Genomic DNA, 24,285 nt, shown 5'->3' with positions numbered 1-24,285 from the left:
GCATTTGGTAAAATCGTGTATTTTTTAGCAGATAACTATTTTAAAACCTGTCATGTTGTCAAATTTTAGTAGCATTAGAAGCCAGTCTTTGCTTATGCGTTGATTAAATGAGTCATGCTTTGACACTAATGTGCTGTATTTAAATATGTAGATTGTGTGCAGTACCATTACCTCTTCTAGACAAGTGAATGAGTTTTGGTAAACTGCTAGGGATAGTGTTGCTTGTCTAAAATCACACTGTGAGTCTGTGTACATTTGGGTAAGGATTGTGAGAGAAGCATTTGGTAACATAGTGTATTTGATGACAGATAACTGTTTTAAAATCGGTCATGTTGTCAAGTTTTAGTAGCTTTAGAAGCTATTCTTTGCTTATGCATTGATAAAATGAGTCAGGGTTTGACACTAAAGTGCAGTACCATGTACTATTCTCTTCACTGTGCCAGAACTGAAAATTTAAAAGTTTTACCCAGGCACTAACCTAGCAGTAGTCTGATGATTTAGTCAGTTTCCAAGTACTCATGTTGTGAACCATACATTACCACATAGATTGTTTCAAATGTCGTTGCAGTATGCATGCAGTCTTCTAACATACTATACACTTGTCTTTCACATTTTCAATTTGCTAGTCCGTATCCATACACATCCAGGAAAGACCCTGTAACTCCCTTTGTAGTCCTCTAGTGACCCATTCAGCACCATGTACTAATCCATTCACTGTGCCAAAACCCAAACACTTATAAATTCACCAAGATACTATATTTGCAGTACTCTAATCATTCAGTCAGTGCCTAAGTATTCATGCACTGAGCCAGGCCTTAGCACATGGACTGCTTCAAACCCCTATCCACTATGTATGCAGTCTTCTAACCACCTAGACACTTGTCTTTCACACTTTCAATTCCCTAGTCAGTATCCATACATTCCAGCAAACATCTTGTCACTCCCTTTGCACTCCTCTAGTGACCCATTCAGTACCAAGTACTAATCCATTCCCTGTGCTAAAAGCCTACCACTTATAAATTCACCTAGGCACTCTTCTTACTGTACTCTAATCATTCAATCAGTACCCAAGTACTCATGCAGTGAGCCAGGCCTTAGCACATGGACTGCTTCAAATGCCTATCCAGAATGGATGCAGTCCTCTAATCACCTACACAGTTGTCTTTCACACCTTCAATTCCCTAGTTAGTATTCATACACTTCTAGCAATCACCCTGTCACTCACCCAGTGTGTCTCCTTATAGTACTGTAATCATTTAGTCAGTTAGAATGTAGTCTTTTAGTGAGGTAGGCTTTAGGGCATGAACCGCTTCAAAGTAGTATGCACTATGCATGTAGTGTTTTAACGATCGTCACACTTGTGGTTCAGGGCTATAGTTTCTTAGTCAGTTTTTATATAAAATGTGTTTGTACAGTAATGGAATAGTATCAATTTGAAAGTTATTAATGTACATTTATTTGTGATTCTTTTTTACAGATACAGAACAGGAGTGTTTCTCATCTGTTTGCACTCTTCTCGTGCAAGATTGTTTGGATGAAGGGTCCTTAGGTGTTTCATCATCTGCCGCGCCACACGAGCATTTTTTGTTAGGATCCCCTCGTAACAGAACTCTTTTGCAAATCTTGCGCGTGACGAAGGTGGCATTGGTCTTTGTTTGCCACACGAGAAAAGTAGAAAATTTCCACACCACTGAAGGAAAACGTTGTGGGCGTGGTGCATCCTCCAAAAATTCATCCTTCGATTCGGTGAATATTTTAAAGCGACAACATTTACAGTTTTTGTAAGTTAAACGTATAAAATTTTGTTAGCTGTATGCATTTTATATATCTGTGATTTGTAGCTTGTTTATTTTTTTTGAGAATAGCATGTTGGGTTTTTTTTAACAATCTTTGAGATTGTTTTTTTTTTGCCCACTGTTAAGTGATGAGTACGATTGAAATCACTATTTTTAGTGAAATTTAATATATTCTGAGAACAGCAAAAAAAGCAAAAAAATTACTTTGTGGAAATTATGCTGTGTTGTAAAAAATGTATTATTACATGTTATAATTTTTTTCCCTTTTCTTTCACAGATCCAAATTTTAAAATAAGCAATTTTTATGAAATTAGATTGGAATGAAAATGTGAAAAAAATGTGTGCCATTTTTTATTCCTATTACTGTGAAGGTAAGTTTAACTAAGTCTCAATATGCAGAATGAGGAGGTCTGCAAGAAGCTACAAAGTTGAAACATGTTTCTAAAAACACTCTGTTTATACCTATGGAGTTTTGAAATCTGACCATAATCAGATAACATGTGACCTGCAAAAAAAGAGATTTGAGGGGTTCATAATATTTCCTATATTAGCTATTGAAGGACCGCCATTATTTCAATCATTCTTCTGTGAACATCTTTGCAGACAAAACTCTGTGCTTACCTTCTATCATTCGCAAGGAATTTTAAAAACTGAAATATGTCACTTTTTATAACATAGTTATTGTGCAAGACACTCTTTCATATTTACAAAAGCACTTTTTATACTCCATGTAAATACAACCTCATTATGCACACCACTTTGAGCTGAAAGGGTGTTCTATAAGTGTTGTTGTGCATGATTGCACTGAATACTCATAGAACAAGACACGTGTCTAGATTTATCAGAAATCATGAATCTCGATATGTGTGTGAATGCTGCACCATTCTAAAACTGGTGTCAACAAGGAGAATTGTTTTCATTTCTCCACATTTTTATATCTTCAATGCATGCTGAAATGTTCAGCATACATTGAAGGATAAAAATGCATTTTCTCATTGTTTTTGTGCAGGAACGTGTGTCTTCCTGCATAAAACAAACAGCACATGACACAGATATCCTTGCACTATGGTGCAAGGGTGCCTGTGTCACCACATGGCTGCAATTTAAGCAGCAGTGCAGAGAGAAGCACAGATTTGCAACATATTTATGTACATATGTTGCATCCCTGTGCTTCGGAAGTACTACAGCACACTGTAGTTAAAGATGTTACTGTGTGATGCTGCAGCACTTCCTCATTGTTCTGCACTTATACATTCACCATAGGCTACTAATGCATTCGTTCAGTCAATTACGTAATACACATACATTCATCTAAACTTTCACACACTAACAAAGAAATGTAGCTCTTTTTTTAAACCAGGAAAGTTAGTTCTTACAAGAACTTTTTTTTCTTCTTTCTTCTTTTATATATTTATTTTGGTTTTTCTAACAATTTTGTGATTTTTGGGGGGTTTTTCAGGGAACAATAATAAAAAATAAAAAAATAGCAAATGTGACTTTCTTGCCGGCGGCAGATCAGATCAATCGAATGCTCACCATAGCACAAAGTCGCATTGCTATTGAGGACGGATGTCCAAGTTTTGGGCTGATGGATGCACTCTTGATGTGCTCGGCTGCGATGAGGTGGAAGACGCAGGAGCAGGAGTGTTTCTCATCCGTCGGCACTCTTCTCGTGCAAGATTGTTTGGATGAAGGGTCCTCATGTGCTTCATCATACTTGCCGTGCCGCACGAGTATTTCTTGTTAGGATCTCCTCACGACAGGACTCTTTTGCAAATCTTGCACATGACCAAGGTGGCATTGTTCTTATTCTGCCCCTTGGGAAAAGTAAAAAATGTCCACACCACTGAAGAAAAACGTTCTTTGGGTGGTGCCTCCTCCAAAAATTCATCCTCAGAAATATGAGGAGATGCAGGTGATGCCTGCTGTCCTGAAGCCATTTTTGGTTGAAAAAAGTTAGAGCTAAGTGTAAACTTAGTCTAAAAAATCTTCTTCTCTCCAAAGAGATGGTCCTCTAAAGAAGGTCAAAGAAGAATGATAAAAATGGGTGGGGTCTTTCAATAGTTAGAAGAGGAAGTGTAATGAACCAATCAAATATCTTTTTTTTGCAGGTCACATGGGATCCGCACACCCTGCGCTTACGCAGCACGCACCCAGCGCGCATCCGCGAAATTGAATTTAAAAAAATTATAGGATTAGATGTAAAAATATATTACTTTTAAGACTGGTTTAGAGTTTGTCTTCAATTAATATTCACATGAAATACATAAATATGTTTTTTTAAATGTTAAATACTTCGCGGGATCCGCGCACCTACTGCGTCATAGACGCAGATGACGCATTGCGGAAGCGCGTTACGTACATCAAACGTGTTGCGTATAGGCTGGGAGTCGTGTACCGGTCGCATTGGAATCGCGCACTAACCACGTATCCGATGCATACCATGCGCGGATGCTATCGCGTAGGGATCGAGAACGGTGTGCATAGGGTGCGCGGATCCAAAAACATTGAAAAAAATATATAAAATAAAGTTTTGAACATATAGTTAAAAAAATATTTTTAAAAATATAAAAAATATGTTTGAAAAACCCATTAAGTTCAAACAATATTTTTTAATTTTTAAAAGAATTAATTGAAAAAATAATTTTAAAAAATGGTGATAAAAAAGTATTTAAAAAAAAATTTAATTAATGAAATTGACACACTGAATTTGAAAAATATACAAATCCAATCAAAATCATTAAACATGATATCTTCAGAGATAACTTATAGATAGGAATTAACATTTAAAAAACCTTTGAAATTCACTGAAAAAAACATAGTTTTCATGTTCGTTATAGTTTGGAATTGGCATTTAAAAAACCTTTGAAATTCACTGAAAAAACCAAAGGTTTCAGGGGCGTTATAGTTAGGAATTGGCATTTAACAATCGTAAGAAATTCACTGAAAAAACCATATGTTTTAGGGGTGTTATAGTTAGCTGGACATTTCCCTCGTACAAAACCCTAGAAATTCCCCTGTTATAGTTAGTTCAGCTAACTATAACTTGCGCCCCCGCAATGCACTGCTGATGACGTAACATATTACATCACTCATGACATGGTCAGTGACATCACTGATGACATCACTGATGACATCTCAAATGACATCACTGATGCCATCATCCATGTGATAAATTACTGCATCTTCTCACACCCTAATTTAACCGTTGATACCAACTCAAATTTCAGACGTACATTCTCAAAACCATAGATACTCCAATACCAATAACTACATACCCACTCATTAACTCCTAGGTCTACATACACCTCCACTCACTCACCTGTACAGTCACTCATACTTACAGTCACTCCGTACAAGACTATCATATGCATTTATACACCTACATAGACACTCACACACCACCAATCATCCATAGAGGTACTCTCACACCTAGTCAGTCATGCAAATAATTAATCACACTCCCATTTACTCACCTATGCAGTTATACACACTCAAGTTCACTTACTCATAAAAATAGTACCACATTCTTACGCTCTTCTACAATCATTGATACAAGCACACACTCATCCATACAGCCACTTTGACAGTCCCACACTCTCACACATACCCACTTATATACTCTTAGACGCATATATACTGCCTTTCACATATGTAGTTAGTCACACATGTACCACTGAGATATACATTCAATCCCTAACACACCCATACATACACTCACTCAACCATACAGTTCATCACAGATGCACTCTTAAAACCATGCACCCATAGAATCACCCAATCACACATCTATGCACACACACCCTACCCACATAAACAATCAGGCACCCATACAGATACTCAGAAAACCAATCAATAACCCATATAGACACTCATATAGCTATTCACAAAACCATGAAGCCACTTATACACCAACAGACAGACACATACAGACATTCACACAGTTTAGTCACTAGTCTGCAGTAAGATACATTTAATGACTCACTTATAGAGTCAGTTACGCACCTAGAAAATCATCCATTCACACACTTGTACAGCCACTAATTCTTCCACAGGCCTTTCACTATAAATATATAAAACATATTTAAACCTTACAGAAACACACAGTCACTGGATGACGTCATCAGTGATGTCATCAGTGATGTCATTTGAGATGTCATCAGTGATGTCATCAGTGATGTCACTGACCATGTCATGAGTGATGTAATATGTGACGTCATCAGCAGTGCATTGCGGGGGTGCGAGTTATAGTTAGCTGAACTGACTATAACAGGGGAATTTCTATGGTGTTGTATGAGGGAAATGTCCAGCTAACTATAACACCCCTGAAACCTATGGTTTTTTCAGTGAATTTCTAAGGTTTTTTAAATGCCAATTCCTAACTATAACGCCCCTGAAACCTTTGGTTTTTTCAGTGAATATATATATATATACATATTTACATACATATATGTTTGTATATGTGCATATTCACACATATACATATGTATATATAAGAGGTTGTGAGTTTATGTATTATTTATATATAGAGTTAAATATCAGTAGAATATATTTCCTTTACATTATGTTGCATTTATATATTAAAATATTTAACATTTGCTACTTTATCCTGTATTTATATTAAAAATCTAGATACATTCTATTTTTGGACGATATTAGTGTCAATTATCATTTTTTCCCATATTGTTGTAATTACCATTACAAGTAAAGGAGCCCAATATTGTGGTAAACAATATTTTTGACACAATATGTTTTGTCAACGATAATGTTTACCACCATATTGTGTCAGTGATCCTTATGGGTCAGGCCGCAAGCCATCAAGTGGTAATGGCCACAAGATTCACTGATGCTCTTAGTATCACCCCCCTGCTCATCCATACCCCTATCCTATGATGCATAGATAAGAGTATTAAGGATATTATTTATGATGGGATGAAACCGAGACTGCAGATCTTGAAACTGATAACCTATCGGAAAAGCAGGTGCTTTAGCTTCTCATGTATTGGACACTACTATATGGCTTTTCATTTATTCCAGTTAACCTAGATGTGGCCTAGTGCGAGTTACACAACTTTGTGAGACCTTTTAGAACACCTACTCATGGCCAGTAGTCCCAGTCCTCAACTACTCTATACAAACAAGAAGCCTGAATCACTATCCTCCAACCCAGTGCTCCAAACCATGGCCCGTATTATGGACTCATATACACAAATTGCTGCAGGTCGACCCTAGGCAGCATGATAAAACACCACTATGGACTATTGCAGGCATTAGTGTAGGAGGTTCCCCATCCAATGAAACATACGGAAAAGGTTACTATCCTTATTATTGATAAATTGTTTGTACGTGGGAATCTTAAATCCTGTGAAACATTGAGAGAGGAATTACAATTGCCTCTACCTCCAATGGAACCCTCTACAGCTAGCCCATTGTGTTATGAGTAAACTGGGAGCATTGCCCGGTCCACGCCGGCCTCCACATACACCAATTCCTGAAACATTGGGGTTTAAAGAAGGGGGTGAGGTCAGAACTTTATAATCTACTAATCCATCATCTTCACTCAAAACCACTACTTCATAATCTTCATGTTAAATGGTAAAGGACCCTTTTAACTGGCTATGATGAGGGCAACTGGGGTAGATGAAAGAAAACCTAGATAAAGAGGTGAGAGACTCAAGAATGACGTTTTGTTTATTTAAGACGCTCAGGGGCTGGCACGAAACACATCACACTCCTGGAGATTGGACACTACCTGTCAAATACACAAATATCTCTGAAGTGAAATGTAACCCTCTCCATCTTCCCTCTGCCCCTGTTGTTACTCTCTCCCTGTCTGTATATTGGCAGCCTCCTTTCACATTCCTTCCCACCGCCACTCCATATTCTGCCCCCTTCCTTTTGTCCAAATAACCCAACCAAGGTGCCCCTTGTGTCGGAGATGAAAGTGGTCATGTGCACATTTTGGTCCAGTGCATGTAGGAACACACCCCACTATAAACCTAATTGCCCTGATCATCTTCGTCACTGAGCATAAACCCCCATTGGATGATGGCATAAGTGATCTTGCTACATTTGTTGATAATATTACGTTCCGCTGTTGAATCTCCATTTGCTCCGTATAATATTGTCCTTATGGATGTTCAATAGATGTCCTTGTTATTTTGTATAATCTCGAGGCAGATGCAAGATCCCTGAGCAATGGATTCAATTGCTTTGTCTTGTTTCACACTGTAAAATATTGATATGGGCATACTGTACTTACTGTATCTTTTGTATTGCAAATGGAAAACTGTGCAAAAAAAAAAAAGAGTGATATTGCATCTTCCACACTTCTGCTGCAGTTTTTATAGTGATCCCTACGTGGCACTGGAAGGCAGCAAACTCTTGTTGTTTAATTGCAGGAGCGGCCTGTACAGGTAAGAGTGGTGAGGCAGTGTGGGGGGGACACGACAGACGACAACAGTGGGAAAATTAACAAAGGGAAAATTCAATATATTTATTTAATTTTCCCTCGTTTTCGTCTTCTCAAGTTTCCCCACCCTCCACCCCACCACACTGCTCTTACCTGTACGGGCTGCTCCTGTTTAAATGTGGGTTTGTTTGCAATACTGCGTTCGGAGTAGAAAGAATAACTCATCTACCATCAGTGAAACCAAAAAGCTCCTATGAGTGAGTCAAACACTGAAAGGGAGCTAAACTATAATAAGGAAAAAGGGAACTTCGATTGACATGAAGATCCTCCTGTCTTGAGGAAGTATTGGCTCTGTGGAGTACGGTATACAATACAGCCTTCTGAAAGACAGATGGTGTTTTCTGCCATGAAACCAAAAAATAATGTTTCCTACCATCCCTCCCTCAAACATCAAACATTGTGAAAAGTACTGCACAGAAGTTACTTGATTTAGTCCAAATAAATTCTACAATTCTAAGAGTGTATGATGCAGACAAAGAAGGAGTGATAATTTCAGTACAGAATCCAAACCCAACATGGCCAAGGGCTCAACAAATAACAGACATGAGTCTTTAGGAAGAGGGAGATCACATTGCAAGTACAGTAGCTTCTCTATGGCACTTGCCCTGTAAAACAAATAATAATAATAAAAGTTATAAAAAAGAAGCATTTCGTGCTATAAACGTTTCCCGAATTAAGCATCACATCTAGAAAGCGAAATGCCAGATATTACGCATGATTACGCCTCCATAATGAAAATTTCGTCCAGACTTAATTTTTACCAGCATGGTGGAGATTAAAAGCAAGTCAGGAATGGTCTTCCCATGGGAGAAATGACTGGGGCTATAGTGTGTTTCCAGTTTGAGCAGTAAAACTAGAAGCGTGAATGTGTTGCTGGCAGGCACAGAGCCCAGCTGACTGCAGATTGCTTGCCTTTCTGTCATATCATTCTTTCGAGTTCCACATGGAACACATTTTAAGTTAACAATGTGTAGCTTGGCAGGGAAATTGTTTTTCTTTGGCATGCAGCAGTTGTCTCATTTTTTTAGCAAAAGAATATTTTCTACCCCCTTATGTATACAATGCATAGTGACATTCTTTTCAGCTTGGAAAAACAGTTGTTACATCAAAGGGGTTTCACTAAGATATTTACATTGCCAGCATTTGAAGTTTTACTTTTTTAAAGTCAATTTAAAGGAGCCCATTATTTAATAAACGCAAGCTCGGCTTAGCATTGCCTTGCCGTTATTAAATGTATATCTTTATTAAAAGTTGATATGTTTCCAAATGGCGATAAGATTGGTTGATGTACTAATTAAATTATATGTAATTCTAGTACAAGGCATATATTTTCATAAAATAGTTTAAATACTGTGAGTTTGAATTTACATCAGACTTAAATATGCTGCGCTGATTCACAAAGTGTTTTCCTGCCTTAATAAACGTATTTTTGGAAAGTGTTCAAACATGCAAGTGTGTCAAGTGTGTGTAACTGAAAAAAAGAAATATAGGGCCAATGTCTGCCCTCTGTGTAGAATGTAAGTCTAGGAGTGCGTTTACCATAAGTAAATTCCGTCGAGTGTGCCAGTTATGCTATTCATTCAGGGTAGGACAGGCCTATAAACAACCAGGCAGTTCCCGAAGGATGCTCCTATGGGGCAGCGTGTGTGCCGGTTTTTTTGTGTTTTTTGCTTGGTTTGGGGCTTGTTTATGGTCTGCTGGGCAGGTTTCTACTTTTTAATTCACTGATATTAAAACAAACAATACCTAAAGCAAAATTAAATCCATGCAGTTTTTCATACCTTGCAAAACACTTACACAGTGTAACTTTACAAGTTTAAAACTGCCCCAATTTGCAAATATGGCCACTTTTTTAGCTATCTTATTCATTAAAGGGGCCACTTTTAGTTTGGTGCCCTGGCTTATTTTCTGCCCCAGTCTGACCCTGTATTCGTTGTAATAGATAGCACACCCGCCACAAGTGGATAACGTGCAGTAAACTGCGCCAATCAGGTCAGAAAGAGAAAATTGCAAAATAAAGTCACTTGAATATGTCAGCATTTCTTTAGACCCAAGCGTGCATGATATACCCGCACCATTATCTAGCATTTGTTAAGTGAGAAAACTGAACGCCTTTCATCATTATGGGTGAATGTAATCCTCACACAGAAAATAACCAATGCATGCCCTGTGCAAGAGTCACACCGAAATGTGCTTGGTCTGGTGAAAGGTCATAGTCATAAATGCTAATTTGCGCGACTGTAATTACAGATTTACTTAGAATGGTCTTTTTTGCCCGACTTCTTTGAATCAATCTCATTGACCATTTGAAAATCAGGCTCTCGTGATTAAGCGGGCCATATTTTTTATTTTATTTTATTTCCGAATTCAGAACTTGTTTATCAATTGTGTAGGTAAACGAGAATGTGTAAAAATATTTACACACCAAAATATTTCATCTGCGTTTCCAGTTGATTTGCCCCTTGTTGAGCCGTGTAGCAACTTGCAGTGTGCTCCAGCTGACACTAGGCCGCCCACCCCACTACAGTTGCGGCACCAGAGCCCCGATGCCTACCCTAAACGGGGGCATCAAGGAAAGGTTGTTTATTTCAGCTTCTGGGGAAATCACTAGCACCGACCACGGACCTGCTGGCGCAAGCTGTGCGGCTGTAAATCCTGCTACTTTGCAGGCCATCCTGAGCGGACTAGTAAAAGTTACTGTGGCTAAATCCCATATACATTTCATGAAATAATCCTGCTCGGAGAATGGTATCATATTCACGCACAGCAGGGTGTGCAAGGGCCTATAAATCAAAACGTAGAATCTTAAATATCCGTGAAAGAAAAATCTGTGCAAATTTAACCATGCCCCTCTTGGCAAACAATAGGCCTTCATATGCTTTACAGCTTAGCAGACGCCGAGGAATTTTTGTTTGGAAGTGATAGCTACTGTCTGTGTAATATTTAGGGCCTATTCATGCAGCATCTGGCAGAGAATAAAAGGGTTTCCTCCTGCAGCATATGCTAAAGAAGGATGTGGCCTGCTCCTCCTCCTATGACTTTTTGCAAATAGCACAACATAAGAGACAGTTGTTTCTGGCTGCCCCGCTGCCTGTCATGGCTGTCAGGCGAAATCCCATGAATTATTGCTCTTCCAGATGTAAGAGATTTCCAGGCCGCCCTAAAACTGCATGTGGTTTGTGGTTCTGTACTAGAGAGAGGGGGAGGGGCGGGAACGAGATTAAACTTCATCTCATCAACGCAATCTGAAAAGCTCACACAAAGGACCAATAATTGCTGCTCCCGCGTTCCCGCGCTGGACAGGAGAGTGACGTGTTATTGTTTCAGGCCCCTGCCACGTTAAAGCTCGCTGGGAAACGGCGATTACGGTCAGGCGATGATAGAAGAAGATGAAAAACAAAAACTCTCAACTTCAGAGCCCACGCTTTACTTTCGCCGGCCCTGATAGGCCCCCAACACCACAAAAGCGTGACCGCCCCACGCATATTAGCGTCCCGTAAAATTGTTTCCTCGAGCTGGAAAGAAATGTTAATTCGACTCAATAAATTAAACTTGTTGTCAGCGCATGTTTTAATGATGAATAACTTGGGCCTGGAAAAGATGCGTCTAATGTTTCCAAGCACCGCTGCAATCCAGGGGACGCATCTGTCACAAAGGGCTGTGGCGGGCCAGGGCCCGCGCACCGCTGTCAGGGACGTCAGCGCCTACAGCGGCTGCTCTACTATTTACAGTTTATGGCTAGGATGACATTTTTCTTTTGTGTGCAGATAGCATACCCTGGGTGTTGTAGAATATAAAATAATTACGTATATTGCCCTGACAGCAAAACAACACTTGCAAATTAATATTGTCAGGTTCAAAAATATTTTGACCTTTAATTAAAGACACGTTGACATTTACATATCTCTCTGATTTCTTTAAATTTGTAACTTGGTTTCGTTTTTTGAATTATTGTACATTGAAAGAAGGGCTCTATTCTCCATATTGTTTGAGAGACTTCCATCATTTTTTATACGCAAATGCTTAGCACACAAAAGGCGTTTAACAAAAAAAAATCTAAAATCCGGCTTGTGCACTTGTTTGATCTTTGGTTGGCTTCAGGTGGGTGCTGTCTTCTGTATTGGACATTCATACCCAAATTACATGTTAACGCTTTAAATATTGAACATTTCAAGGTGGATTAGTAGATTGCGTGATTGCAAATATCTTTAATATGTCATTTGATTTTCCAAAACATTACTGTTGCATTTTCCCTGAAAACCTTGCACTGTAGAACTCTCCATACCGAGCCAACACGAGATGAATCCCCATGGGCCTGGTCAAGTTTTAGTTTTATCGACAAAAATGTTGGCGGCACACTTCGGCTACATGGCCCTAAGATGCCAGGCCCGACCGGGAGCACAGAGTAGGCTGGCAGACCGTATGACAGCCTAGGGTTACAAAATGGCCTTGTCTAACAGACCTCTATGTTTGAGATGCAGGCACCAAGGGCAGGGGCGGCTCCTCCACTTGGGCGGAGGAACTTCGCCCACTGTTTTCTTGCAGTGTGAGAAGCAGAAACATAACATGGTAATTACTACCATTTTATGTTTCTGCTTCTCGTACTGAGAGAAAGCAGAAGGGTTTGGTTGAGGGCGGGAGGGAGGGCGGGGCTGCTCTGTGAGCAGGGGAGCAGTGGTGTGCCCACTCATGAGGGCGCAATGACTGTTTGGTCGGCCCTCTGGGGCCGCCCAAACCAGTCATGTGCACTCTGCCCTTTCTCAATGCTGCCTACATGGAGAAAATGGCCTCCCAGTAAGCCCCTGGCTGGGCGGGATACCCACCAATCACAACACTGCCATTGCAGGGTTGTGATTGGCTAAGGGGAGGGGATGGAGGCTGCCTGCTTCCAGTTCCTGCCAGAGGCAGGAGAGCAGGAGCAGGAGGCAAGAAAACATGAGACCCTACCAGCGGACAGGTATGTTTTTTTAATTATTATTAAATTTACCCCCCCGCACGACCCCACTCCCGCAATTAATGCAGGCCACGATTGACCAAGGAATGCAAGTGCTTGCGCAAACATTATCATGTGGAAGAATCTGATTTATTTTTCTGTGCTGTCAGACACTGTCCAATGATGTGCTGCTAGCACAAAAAAGAAAGGGCTGCTTTAGCTGCCTTAGGTGCTGGCATACTCAATAAGCATGGGCAATGCCAATAGGCTTTGACTATGCAAGATTTATTGGCTTTGTCAATGTTTTTAAAGACATGTTGCACAGCAGAGAGAGCCGCTGTGCAATATGACTAAAAACATTAAACAAACCCAAATAGCACTTGCATCCGCACAAGCTATTTGGCTTTGTTTTTTGTGGTGGATGGGAGAGTTGGAGGCGGCAGGGGAAATAGTGGGGGTGTCAGCAACACAACAGACATTGTGAGGAGGGAGGGGGCTGGAAAACATGAGGGAGGTGTGGGTGTGGAGGCATGGAGGGATGGAGTAGCCACACAATGGAGAATGAGGGAACTGCAGAGGTAGGGGCAAGTAAACAAGGGATGTGTGGAGGAAGAGGGGGGTAGCAGCAGCACAACCAAGGGTGTGGGAACTGCAGGTGTGGGGATGGGGATAAAAACAACACAAGGGAGATGTGAAGAACCGGGCTTTTAGAACCCAGCGGCGCCAGGGGCACGCCCAAAGTCTTCGGGTTCACCTGTCTTAGAATACAGAGACACACAGAATACTTCTAGGTGGAGTCAGAGATCGAGTTTATTAGCTGCAGCCAGTAACAGAAGTCCTAGAGGTTATCACGGTATGAGTTCTCAGGAGACTGCTCAAATTTACAAAGCAAGTCATCCCTTTTTATGCCAGAAACATCACATTCCAGACAAACCCCCATTATTTTACAAATTGTCCAATCGCATGTACCCACACAAAAGTATCGCATGACGGTAAAACCCACTTTTCAGTTGTCCGGCCCACGATCAATCATCGAACAATCCCAACATTCTTCTTTAGACAAGCCGGACAGACCCATAATAAAGAGACCACAACCCATATCGTAAATGGACCATAAAAGAAGAAACAGAACCAGATAGAAGTAGGATGAGGCATGTTTGTGTGCAATAAAACCTTACGAGATCCCGTGCTCTGACCCTTAATCAAGATCAGCTAGTGGGCGGGAACGGGTTTGGCAGGGTCGGCCTCAGGCAACGAGGTCAGTTCACTCAAGTCATGTAGGAGTCAGCACAAACTCGAGCTAAGGTGAGCCTGACCAAAGAGCTCGTTTAACCACAGTCATCGGCCTATGTGAGGGCAACCACAAAATGGCTACCATGCGCAAAATGGAACCCAGGGTTCGGAACGAAAACCCTAAATATGCAGTGAATCCATTGGTGTAATGTGACGAAAACACACGTACTAGCCGAACTCACTAGTTACGGTTCGCTGTTACCAAAATCGTAACGGAACCATGATGTTTAAGACGCAGATTCCTGATTTCACGGAACCTCAGATGTGGGGGAGGAGGAAGGGAGCAACAACACAATCAATGGAGAAGGAAGTGCAGAGACAAACAACATGAGTGAGGTGTGGGTTTGGAGGGTGGGAGTGGAGGGACAAGCAACACAATGAGAGTGAGAGGAGGACAGGGTGAGTGGCAAGAGAACAGTGGTGAGAGGAGGGAGGGAATGTAGAGTCTTATAGAGTGCATGTAAAAACGTTTGATAAAAGGTTTTTACAGCTAGTGGAAGGACACTGACAACAGACAGGAAGCTGTACTTGGTCTATGCTCCACGGTACAGACACTAACTAAAACCTCAGGAGGAAGTAAGAGGTGAGGACTAGGCAGTGACCAAAAAGAAGCAAGGAAATAAGAGTGACATTAAAACCAACCAATGGTATAAAATGGTATGTAATGAGCAGGCTCTAAACCCATTTTAAGCAATTTTTTGTTAATAAAAGATTTTGCAGCCAGCGCATGATCTGCCTCAGTCAAAATGTAAAAAGAGTCCACCATCTAGCTGACCAAACAGAGGGCTAGTGTAGAGAGCACCATGTATCGCTTACAAAGTGGATTGACATGAAGGGACCACAGCTACAGAGGACTTTGATCATATCAGGCCATGTCTAGTATTTCAGTTACTGGAGCTGTAGGCTGTGGAGTAGGACCTCTACAGTAAATACTCTGATGAGGCAACATATTCTCTTCCATTTTGCAAAACCATCAGCGCATCCTGAAAAGACATTGGAAGCATATGGAACGAGCATTTGCAATGCAATAGATCTCGCATTTATGAGAGTTTGAGCTATTGGCTTTGTAAATGGCAATGCCTTTTATTTATGTGTTGTTTTTAAAACAGATAAATACCACCAGGTGCTGTATACCATAACATGATAAGCACACCCCACTTGGTATCACACATGAAACTCCCCATATGGACTCTAAGCAAAAACAATGCGCTTCAACCAAGACACTTTACTAGGTGTGGCTTGCTATGTGTGTGGGTTGCGTTTCAGTGCCTCAAATATGGATAGGAAGCACCGTACAAAGGCTACATTATAATACAGTACAGTATCTCCTTCGAGATTAGAGTAGGCCCAGCGATCTCTTGTCTCTCATTCCTAGTCTCTGGTAACAATATATTTATTCCTGAACTGAGTGACATGATTAAGTAGACTACATACAAGACGGAGCTTCACTCTTTGTGCCTTCCTCCATAAAAGTGAAGATCAATTCTGACAAGACATAACCCAGGTCAGAAACAGCCCTTTCAAGAGAGGGACCATGGTCAAGCGACCGCTTTTGCATTCATATCCCACCCACAGCAAAAGCTTTGCAAAGGGCTCTAAAGGCGTGAAAATAGCAAGAATCTGATGAAGTAAGTTTCAGTGCATGCTTATATATAGAGATTCTTCTTTCCTGGATAAACAGCATTGCGGATCTATTGATGCTATATTTGCTATAGTGCAAAACCCTGCATTCGGAAACCAATGGTACGGCCATTTTATTTTTGCAACGATTGTTTTACACTGAAGGAACACCTGATGATGTGGTTACGGATAATGGTTCTCATTTTACTGCTAATGATTTTAACTTGTTCTTAAAAAACTTTGATGTTAAGCATACATTAGCTCCTTTGTACAGCCCAGCTACTAATGGTCTGGTTGAGCGTGCTAACAGGGTCTTGAAAGATGCTGTACAAACAGCTGCTAGTAATGGTTTAAACATTCCTTCTTTCTTGTTTCAGAGAGTATGGAACTATAATACCACACCACACACTACCACTGGTGTTTCACCATTCATGTTGTTGAGAGGTCGCATACCTACCTCTAAACTTAATCCGTCATGGTTATTGGAGAAAACTTCTAATGTTCCACTTGATGTAAACAAAATCAGAGAGAATGTAATTAAGAAACAAGAGAACTATAAGCATGATTATGATAAACGTATGCATGTTACTGATCAACCTTTATATCCTGGTGATTGGGTTTTGATTCGGAAACCAATTAGAGTTTCTAAAGGCAATTCTAAATTTTCATCTCCTGTGCAGGTTCTAAAAGTTTCTCGTATGTGTGTTCTTTTGCAAGATCGGGGCTGGTGGAATAGAAATGCTCTGATTAAAATAACCTGTAAACAAGCTGACATTATTCGTAGTAATAAGCTTAACACTCAGGTGACTGAAAATTTGAATTCTGATTGGTTTGGTGTTTGTGACGATATTGGTACTCGTTCACGGGCTCTTTCATCTGGAGATTCAGGTCCATCGGATAGAGGTGATTCTAATTTCACTTTATCTCATCAAATCTCTCCTTCTTCTTCACCTCAAAAAGGAGAAGGTGATGGTAGTGGTGTAAGGTCAGTTCCTGGCTTTTCTGTTAGTTCAAGGGTTAGGTCAGCTCCTCTTCGTTTCCGTGATTATGTTATGACTTAGCTTATTTATTTTGTTATTTTTGTTCTCTGTATGGATTATCTTTTATGGTTATGTTCTTTTAGTTGATATCTGTTTCTATTTTGTTAAAGGGGAGGATGTGTAGTAAGTGTGTATTTAATGTAATTCATTTATAATGGTTGTTGTTGCTTTAAGATGTGGAATTCATGTGAGTGTTCTGTGTGACTTAGTATGATTCTGGAATGTCGGTGTGTGACATCCAGATGAAGACTTGGTTGCGAATAGAGCACGTCGTGGGTCTGCTGTACTTGGATTAAACCTCTTAACATTTTAACGTCTTCCTGTGTTCCTGGAGTCCTTTATGATCTTTACTTCTGGAAGACGCATACTACAGTATTAGAGGCCTTGGAACAGAAGTGGTATTTGCTCTTGTTCCACAAAAATGGTAATTTATAAGAGTCTACTCCATTCTCTGTTTAGTGAGTAAACTTGCTGGAGAAAAAAGGCCAATATTATATGCACTGCGGGTAGTGTCATCACAAAATGAGTGCATTAGAAAATGTGACGTTATCTCACTGATCACTTAAAAAATACTACAGCTTTTATTTGCCCTGTTTCCCACTCTCAGTCATACGTGCCACATTCTCTATGAAAACACTAAAAGTTAAGCATCATAAAAGCAACTTCGCCCCACACTTGGACGCAACTTTTGGCGCCAGAAAAATAGGTATATGTACTAATGGAGATTTCAACTACTCTCTAAAGTGTTAAAGATAGCCATCATGGCTCCTGCTTTGGTGCTAGCCATGTTTGCAAGTTGAAATAGGTTCAGTTAGGAGCAATTACATTTGAATAGGTGCATAGAGAAAGTGTTGTTTTTGATGACTTCTATTACTTGAGTCTCAGATGTATGTTATAATTCACATTCACACATGCCATTACCTTCCCTTACCTCTTCATTTTACACTTTGCTTTACGATTACCTTTAAATCCCTACAATGACCTCCATGTCCATTACCTCAACATTTATCATGAACATTCACTTTTGGGCAAACACCACTTTCTTTTTTTTTTTTTAAATAAACACATTTATTATTTTTACCAATCTTACCTTTTTTCTTAGAATTCACTTCTAATCTCCACACTCACCATGCTCGCTATACCAATTCATTTTCAATTGTGAGAAAAAAACTCCCCTTCCTTCTTCCACTGGTGGAACAATACAAACTGAGAATCCCCGTTATGAAATAGTGTTTCATCTCAACTTAAAAACGTAAAACTTTTGCATCATTCTGGACCCACAGAATTAAACATTTCGGGCCATTATAATTTTTTTATTTTAGTAGTTGCCTTAAATTAGAAGTGGGAAAGGATGAGAAAAAAGGCCTGTAAACATAAGGTTATTTAAAAATAAATGGTAATATTCTGTCCTGGGGCGGCAGAAAACACAGAGGGGCAGATTACGAAGTAGTTAGGAAAGCATTCCCACCAAATTGCATTCTGGGGGCCCTACCGACCGATTACGATGTGTCCAGAGGCTTACGGTCTCGGTGCGGATGGACTTGAATTGACTTCAATGGGAGGAAATAAGCTCCGATTGAAAAAAGGGGTGGGTGGGGAAAACCTAGCACCCTGGGCCGGGCACCCCATGGGGCCTGCCACATTGTGCATGGTTGGGAAGAGGGGTCCCTTTGGTACACCCACGGGCCACATTTGGTTGCCTCTGGGTGCAGGGGGGCCCGCAACAGGCCCCCAAAGACCAATGCCGAAAGCCATTTCATCTTGGTCAAACCGATTCGGAACGGCTATCCGAATCGGTCATCGTACTCGCACATTCAGAAACCGTCTCCATTGGGTTGTAAGATTCGGCTCCGAATGACTCGAGCTGCTTGAATCCCATTCAGAACCGATTTGGACAGCGTGGACGTCTTCCTTGCATCGTACTCGGTCATCCGGAAAGGTGACCGATTCGGTAGGAAACAAGGGTTCCGAATTGGATTCAACAAGACTGAATCCCATCCAGAGCCCTTCTTAATGACATCATAATCAGCCCCGAAGTGTCTTGGGGGCACAACCGATGATTGTGAATGCTTTGCATACCCCCAGGGTACTTTGGTATTAGAGAAGGGGCCAACGATGCTTGTGCAGCCCCTTCTTTATTACTGATAGAGCTGGCGCACATGTGCACCAGCACTATTGTAACAATCGTTCTCTCATTTGTTTGGGGTCGTGGCCCCATGAAAATAAGGGAATCTCTGAGCCTCTCCACCTGTGCTGTATTATGGCCACAGGAGCAAAGGCAAAGAAGCTGTCAGGATGCACACTGATAGTGCACCAAAAAACGTGGCACATTGTCAGTGTGCCCCCAGAGGACAGCCCTCAGTAGGGAGGAAAGAGGGTTTAATGGGCCCCTAGACACACCCCTGCAGGCAGGTGCAGTCACTTTACACACCGGCATGCAAGAGGATCTCTCTTCTTGAAAGTGCAGGCCCATTGCCACCTGCACAGTGAAACACTGAGCGGCTTGGAAAAAGCTAGCTTCATATTTCACTTGATTGCGCTGCCCCCTAGAGCAGCTCAAGTCTGCGGGTACCCATAGAGCAGAGCATCCACCACTTACCCTGTTTGGGCCCGGCACACTTTTTAAAAGGGGCACCATGGCGAAAACCAGGAATGGGTGCCCTGTGAGTGATACAGCCCCTGATGTTCAATATGAGACTAGAACTCTCCCTGTAAGCTGCTAATATAGTTGAATATGGTAAATATAGCAGAAAAATCCATGTTTGTAGGGAGTCTGTTTGGGTATATTTTAATTAGCAAATGGTACTGAACAGACCTATATTTTAGCCCACATTGATTTTGAATGACTGTGTTACTTCATCTATCTGAAACCCTTGAAACATATTGTTAATTTAAAGGAATGCAAACCAGTCCTTGACACAGAATTGACTCACGTGAGAGTGCCAGGATTGTATTGCATTCCATAGTGTAGAAACAGCTGTGGCACGTGCAGGTAAGGGCGGTAGGGTGGTGGGTTGGGGAGGGAGAGATTTCGAAGGACGATGATGAGGAAAAATTAAATAATTATTTTCCTTTGTCATCGTCTGTCGAAATCCCCCCCCCTCACTGGGTCCCACCGCCCACTGCTCTTACCTTCAAGGGTCACGGCTGTGTAGAAAGGGACCTCATTATGAGTGCCCATCGTTCTTTTCCGATCCCTGTGCAAACTGCTTTTTGCACAGGAATCAGAATTTAAAATTTTGTGGCAATTATTATGTTCCCTACAGTTTTCCCCAGATACATTTCAGCTGGTGAAAACTGCTGAGATTTAGTGGGAGAAAATGCTAGGTAAATAGTGGCAAATGTGCATTTTGGTATGCAGAACACCAAAATCTGCGTGTTATTATTGTCCTTTTAAAAGGGCAACACATATAATAGGGGTTACTTATCCAACTTGTTAAATTCCAATGTGTATGGTGTCGAATTTGAAAAAATGTGATAATTACCACATCTACCATTATCCACTCGTAAATAGGGCCTAATGGAAGAAGTGCTTCTTTTTATGTACACTCAATAGCAACTCCTCACTAATTTCTATGAGATGGCATCTCTGTCCTTATAGCTCAGGTTCCTGACTGTTGCCCATCTTAATAATTCTTTCTTTCAACATGTTCCTGCAGTTTCTGGGTATATGCTTTATGAGGGATCTTTACAATAATTTAATATAGATAATGGAGTGATAATGCAAAGGTTGGTACAGATCAGGAGTCAGAATTTTAATTAAATATGTCACCAAAATTTGTTTGAGATCATCTAGCTTGTGTTCTTCACTCAGACACAAAATAGCAAAGGTGATAATAAATGGGCAAAGCATATTACTGTGTTGCCTTATAAAAAAAGATGGTCATGGGTCTCCAAGGGAGGAGGTAGGATTAATGTTCTTTCTATATTTTCAAAGTGAAATATTCAAAGTTTTCTGAATACAATAGAACAGAAGAAGGTGTCAGGGCTATAGCATGGTATTGCTCTCATTTAGCATTGCCTTCTTTCTCCATAACTTTTAACGTTAAAAAATAGTGTATTGTACCTAGTCTAGCTATAGAGACTGATATTCCTATAGGTTTCACTCCCTAGATCCAGTGGCGGCTCCTCCACTAATGTGGAGGAGCGTCGCCTCACTGCTTTCCACAGTGAAAATAAAGCAAAAAATAAAATGGTAATAACTCAACGTTATTATCATTTTATTTGTTCCTGCTGTGGCGTCTTAGTTGGGTGGATCTGCTCTGCTCTCAGAGCAGGGGCAGGAGTGGTGGGCACTATGTCATAGTGCATGAATGTTTGGCCGGCATTTGTGCATGAATGTTTGGCTGGCATGATCTCCACCCAGACTGCATTACAGCTATTCACAGTGAAAAAAAAGGCAACATAAAATGATAATAACTCAACGTTATTCTCATTTTATTTGTTCTTGCTGCGGCGTCTTGATGGGGTGGATCCACTCTGCTCTCAGAGCAGGGGGAGCAGTAGTGGGCACTATGTAAGTGCACATGATTGTTTGTCCGGTATGTGCGCATGAGTGTCTGTCCTGCATTATCTCCACCCAGACTGCATTACTTCCTGGGTGGAGAACATGCCCAGGCTCCCACTCTCTGACTAAACACTGAACCACAATGCTCTGACCAATCACAATGTTGCATTGCTGCATTGTGATTGGCTATGGGGAGTCCGGGCGCTTCCTCCTTCCAGTTTCCACAGAAGAAGCCAGGAAGAGGATGGAGAGGATAGAGGACAGACGGCGGCTGGCCAGAAGGTCGGCTGGCAGATAAGTGATTTTTATTTAACCCCTCATCACCCTCTTCCCCCCTCCCCGCCACACTGCTGCTTCCCGGCAGCAGCCGCCAGTGCCTAGATCCTAACGTGTCTGGTAAATGATTTATGTGAATTTTTAGCATCAGTTAGGCAACAGTATAGCTGCGACATTTTTACATGATAATATGAGGCATCAATTTAGCCCATAGTGTTTATTTTCATCCAGGTATTTTGAGATTTAGTAGGATCTTTGAAAAGTAATAGTTTGCCATGGTTACCCAGTAGTTACTTATTGGTCTGGACAATAGCATAATAGCAGCTGAAAACTAGAGTGACAATTGAAGATTTGCATGGCTTTAAATAATACTTTTCGTGAAACTTTCAAGGAACAAAAATTATACTATGCAGGCAAGCACCTTTATATGTCATACAGAAGTAGAATGTAATGTGAAGTCACCTCTTGCTGAGATGGAATCACATACTTACGAGCAAGTGTTCATGACATCGTGATAATTAACCAGCTGCCACGCCATTTAAGGATGAGAAAACAGGAAAATGCAGCTGGATTATCACCCAATTATCTTAGGATCCCTTTTTCCCATCAAAAGGATGAAGGATAGAGAAGACTTGAGAGAGGAGTAGTTCTTGAGAACTTACTCAGGAGGTACAGTTCTAGAATTAAATACTGGTGCCAATGTAAGCTAAAATCACACACAAAGGAAGGAATAAGTTGCTACCTGAATCAGCCAACCTACATCACCTTGCTTCTTACATCTGGAAATATAGTTCAACCTTACAGTTTAGCCAACTGAACATGCGCTGTTGAGATGCGTATTGATAGAAGTTTAGAATACTGACAAAATTGACTCTCAAGAGTCCAAGGACAGCAAAAAGAGCACCAATTTTGGCTCTAAACTTTGGCAAAGTATTTTAGTCTTAACTACTGTCACATGAGTAAAGCTATGAGAGACCAGATTAAAGTAGCAAGAGACAAGACTAAAGTAGCACTGAGGTAGGAATAATGCCTTTGTTGTAATTATCTAACATATTTATTTCCACATGTGCTAATGATTGTGTTTCTTTCAGCACCTGTAAATCAGCACGTTACGTTGATATCCTTTCCATTCACCCTCATGACTGACACTAAATGTTTCACAGCTGGTGACTGTTGAGAATGCACATTGTTCTACTGCAGAACTGGCTGAGGAGAGTTTGAAGTTAGGTGCAATAAATACTTTTTTCTTCTAAAATACTTTTTCTTCAATTTATCTTTGGCAACGAGGATGCAGAGCTGTTCAAGGGACAGCAACCATCCATCTTCCCCCCTGCTGTATAGTTATCTCACTCACCTCAAGATTCTTCTGCAACTATTCATGTATTTATATTCGAGGTAAGTGTACGTACTTCAGATATATTCTACAGAACAAATTATTCATTGAACAATACAGATTAGTATTACTTTCATTTCACACTGGGATTAGAACGCAGCTCCTGTGCATGGCAATCTTCACCAAGGTTCCTACAGAAACCCACGCTATTGAACATTAGCTTGCAATACATACGCTCACATAGCACAACACCTAATGTTCATTTAAATATGTATGCACTTAATAGATCAAAATTAAACAAAATCTAAACTAATACCAGTTTACGGCATGACTGGTACACGACAACTACGTGATTTCTAGAAATAGCGCACTCGAACAAATTGTCAACATTTATAAATTCTCTTGTGAAGGCTCAAGGTAATTGGGAATGAGTGGCAAACGGAGGGTTTACATCAACATGTACTACACTTACTTTGCGTGGCTGCCAAGCTCCCGGACTCCCTGTGAAAAGACAAGCCCTGAGTGATCTCTGTTTAGAGCTTTCTGCCATCACAGGGATTTTTTAGGTTTTGTCTAGGCAGTGCATGCGCTGTCTCTCCAAGACATCAAGTAATTAGTATATGTGGTGAAACTCCACGTACTCGACCTATTGGCTTTTTATTGGTTTGTTCGCTTGTCTGTTTCAATCTCTTCATTTTCACAGGCTAGTGCGGTTTTTAGTTCCTCCTTTATTTGTTTGAAAACGCCTATGCAGCACCGCCTAACTACTGTAAACATGCTGCTAGTGGAATGAAGTGTTTGTCTTGGAACGCTTTCCTTTTTTAGCTGCCTGCTTATTCTGCTCCTGCACGCAGGTTTTTTGCTGTTGTTGTGACCGGTGAGCTTTAATGTTTTTGTGCCTTGTTTTCTCTTTATTTTTTTGTTGTTACTACTGAGCTTTAATGTTTTTGTGCCTTGTTTTCACTTTATTTATTTTGGTTTCAATCGCTGCACTCGCGCTTTACCTGTAAACATC

Source organism: Triturus cristatus, chromosome 5_1 (genome assembly GCF_964204655.1).
Source record: "Triturus cristatus chromosome 5_1, aTriCri1.1, whole genome shotgun sequence".
In the NCBI taxonomy this organism is placed as follows: Eukaryota; Metazoa; Chordata; class Amphibia; order Caudata; family Salamandridae; genus Triturus; species Triturus cristatus.
The sequence above is the reverse complement of the archived record's forward strand: the minus strand, read 5'-3'. Positions refer to the sequence as shown.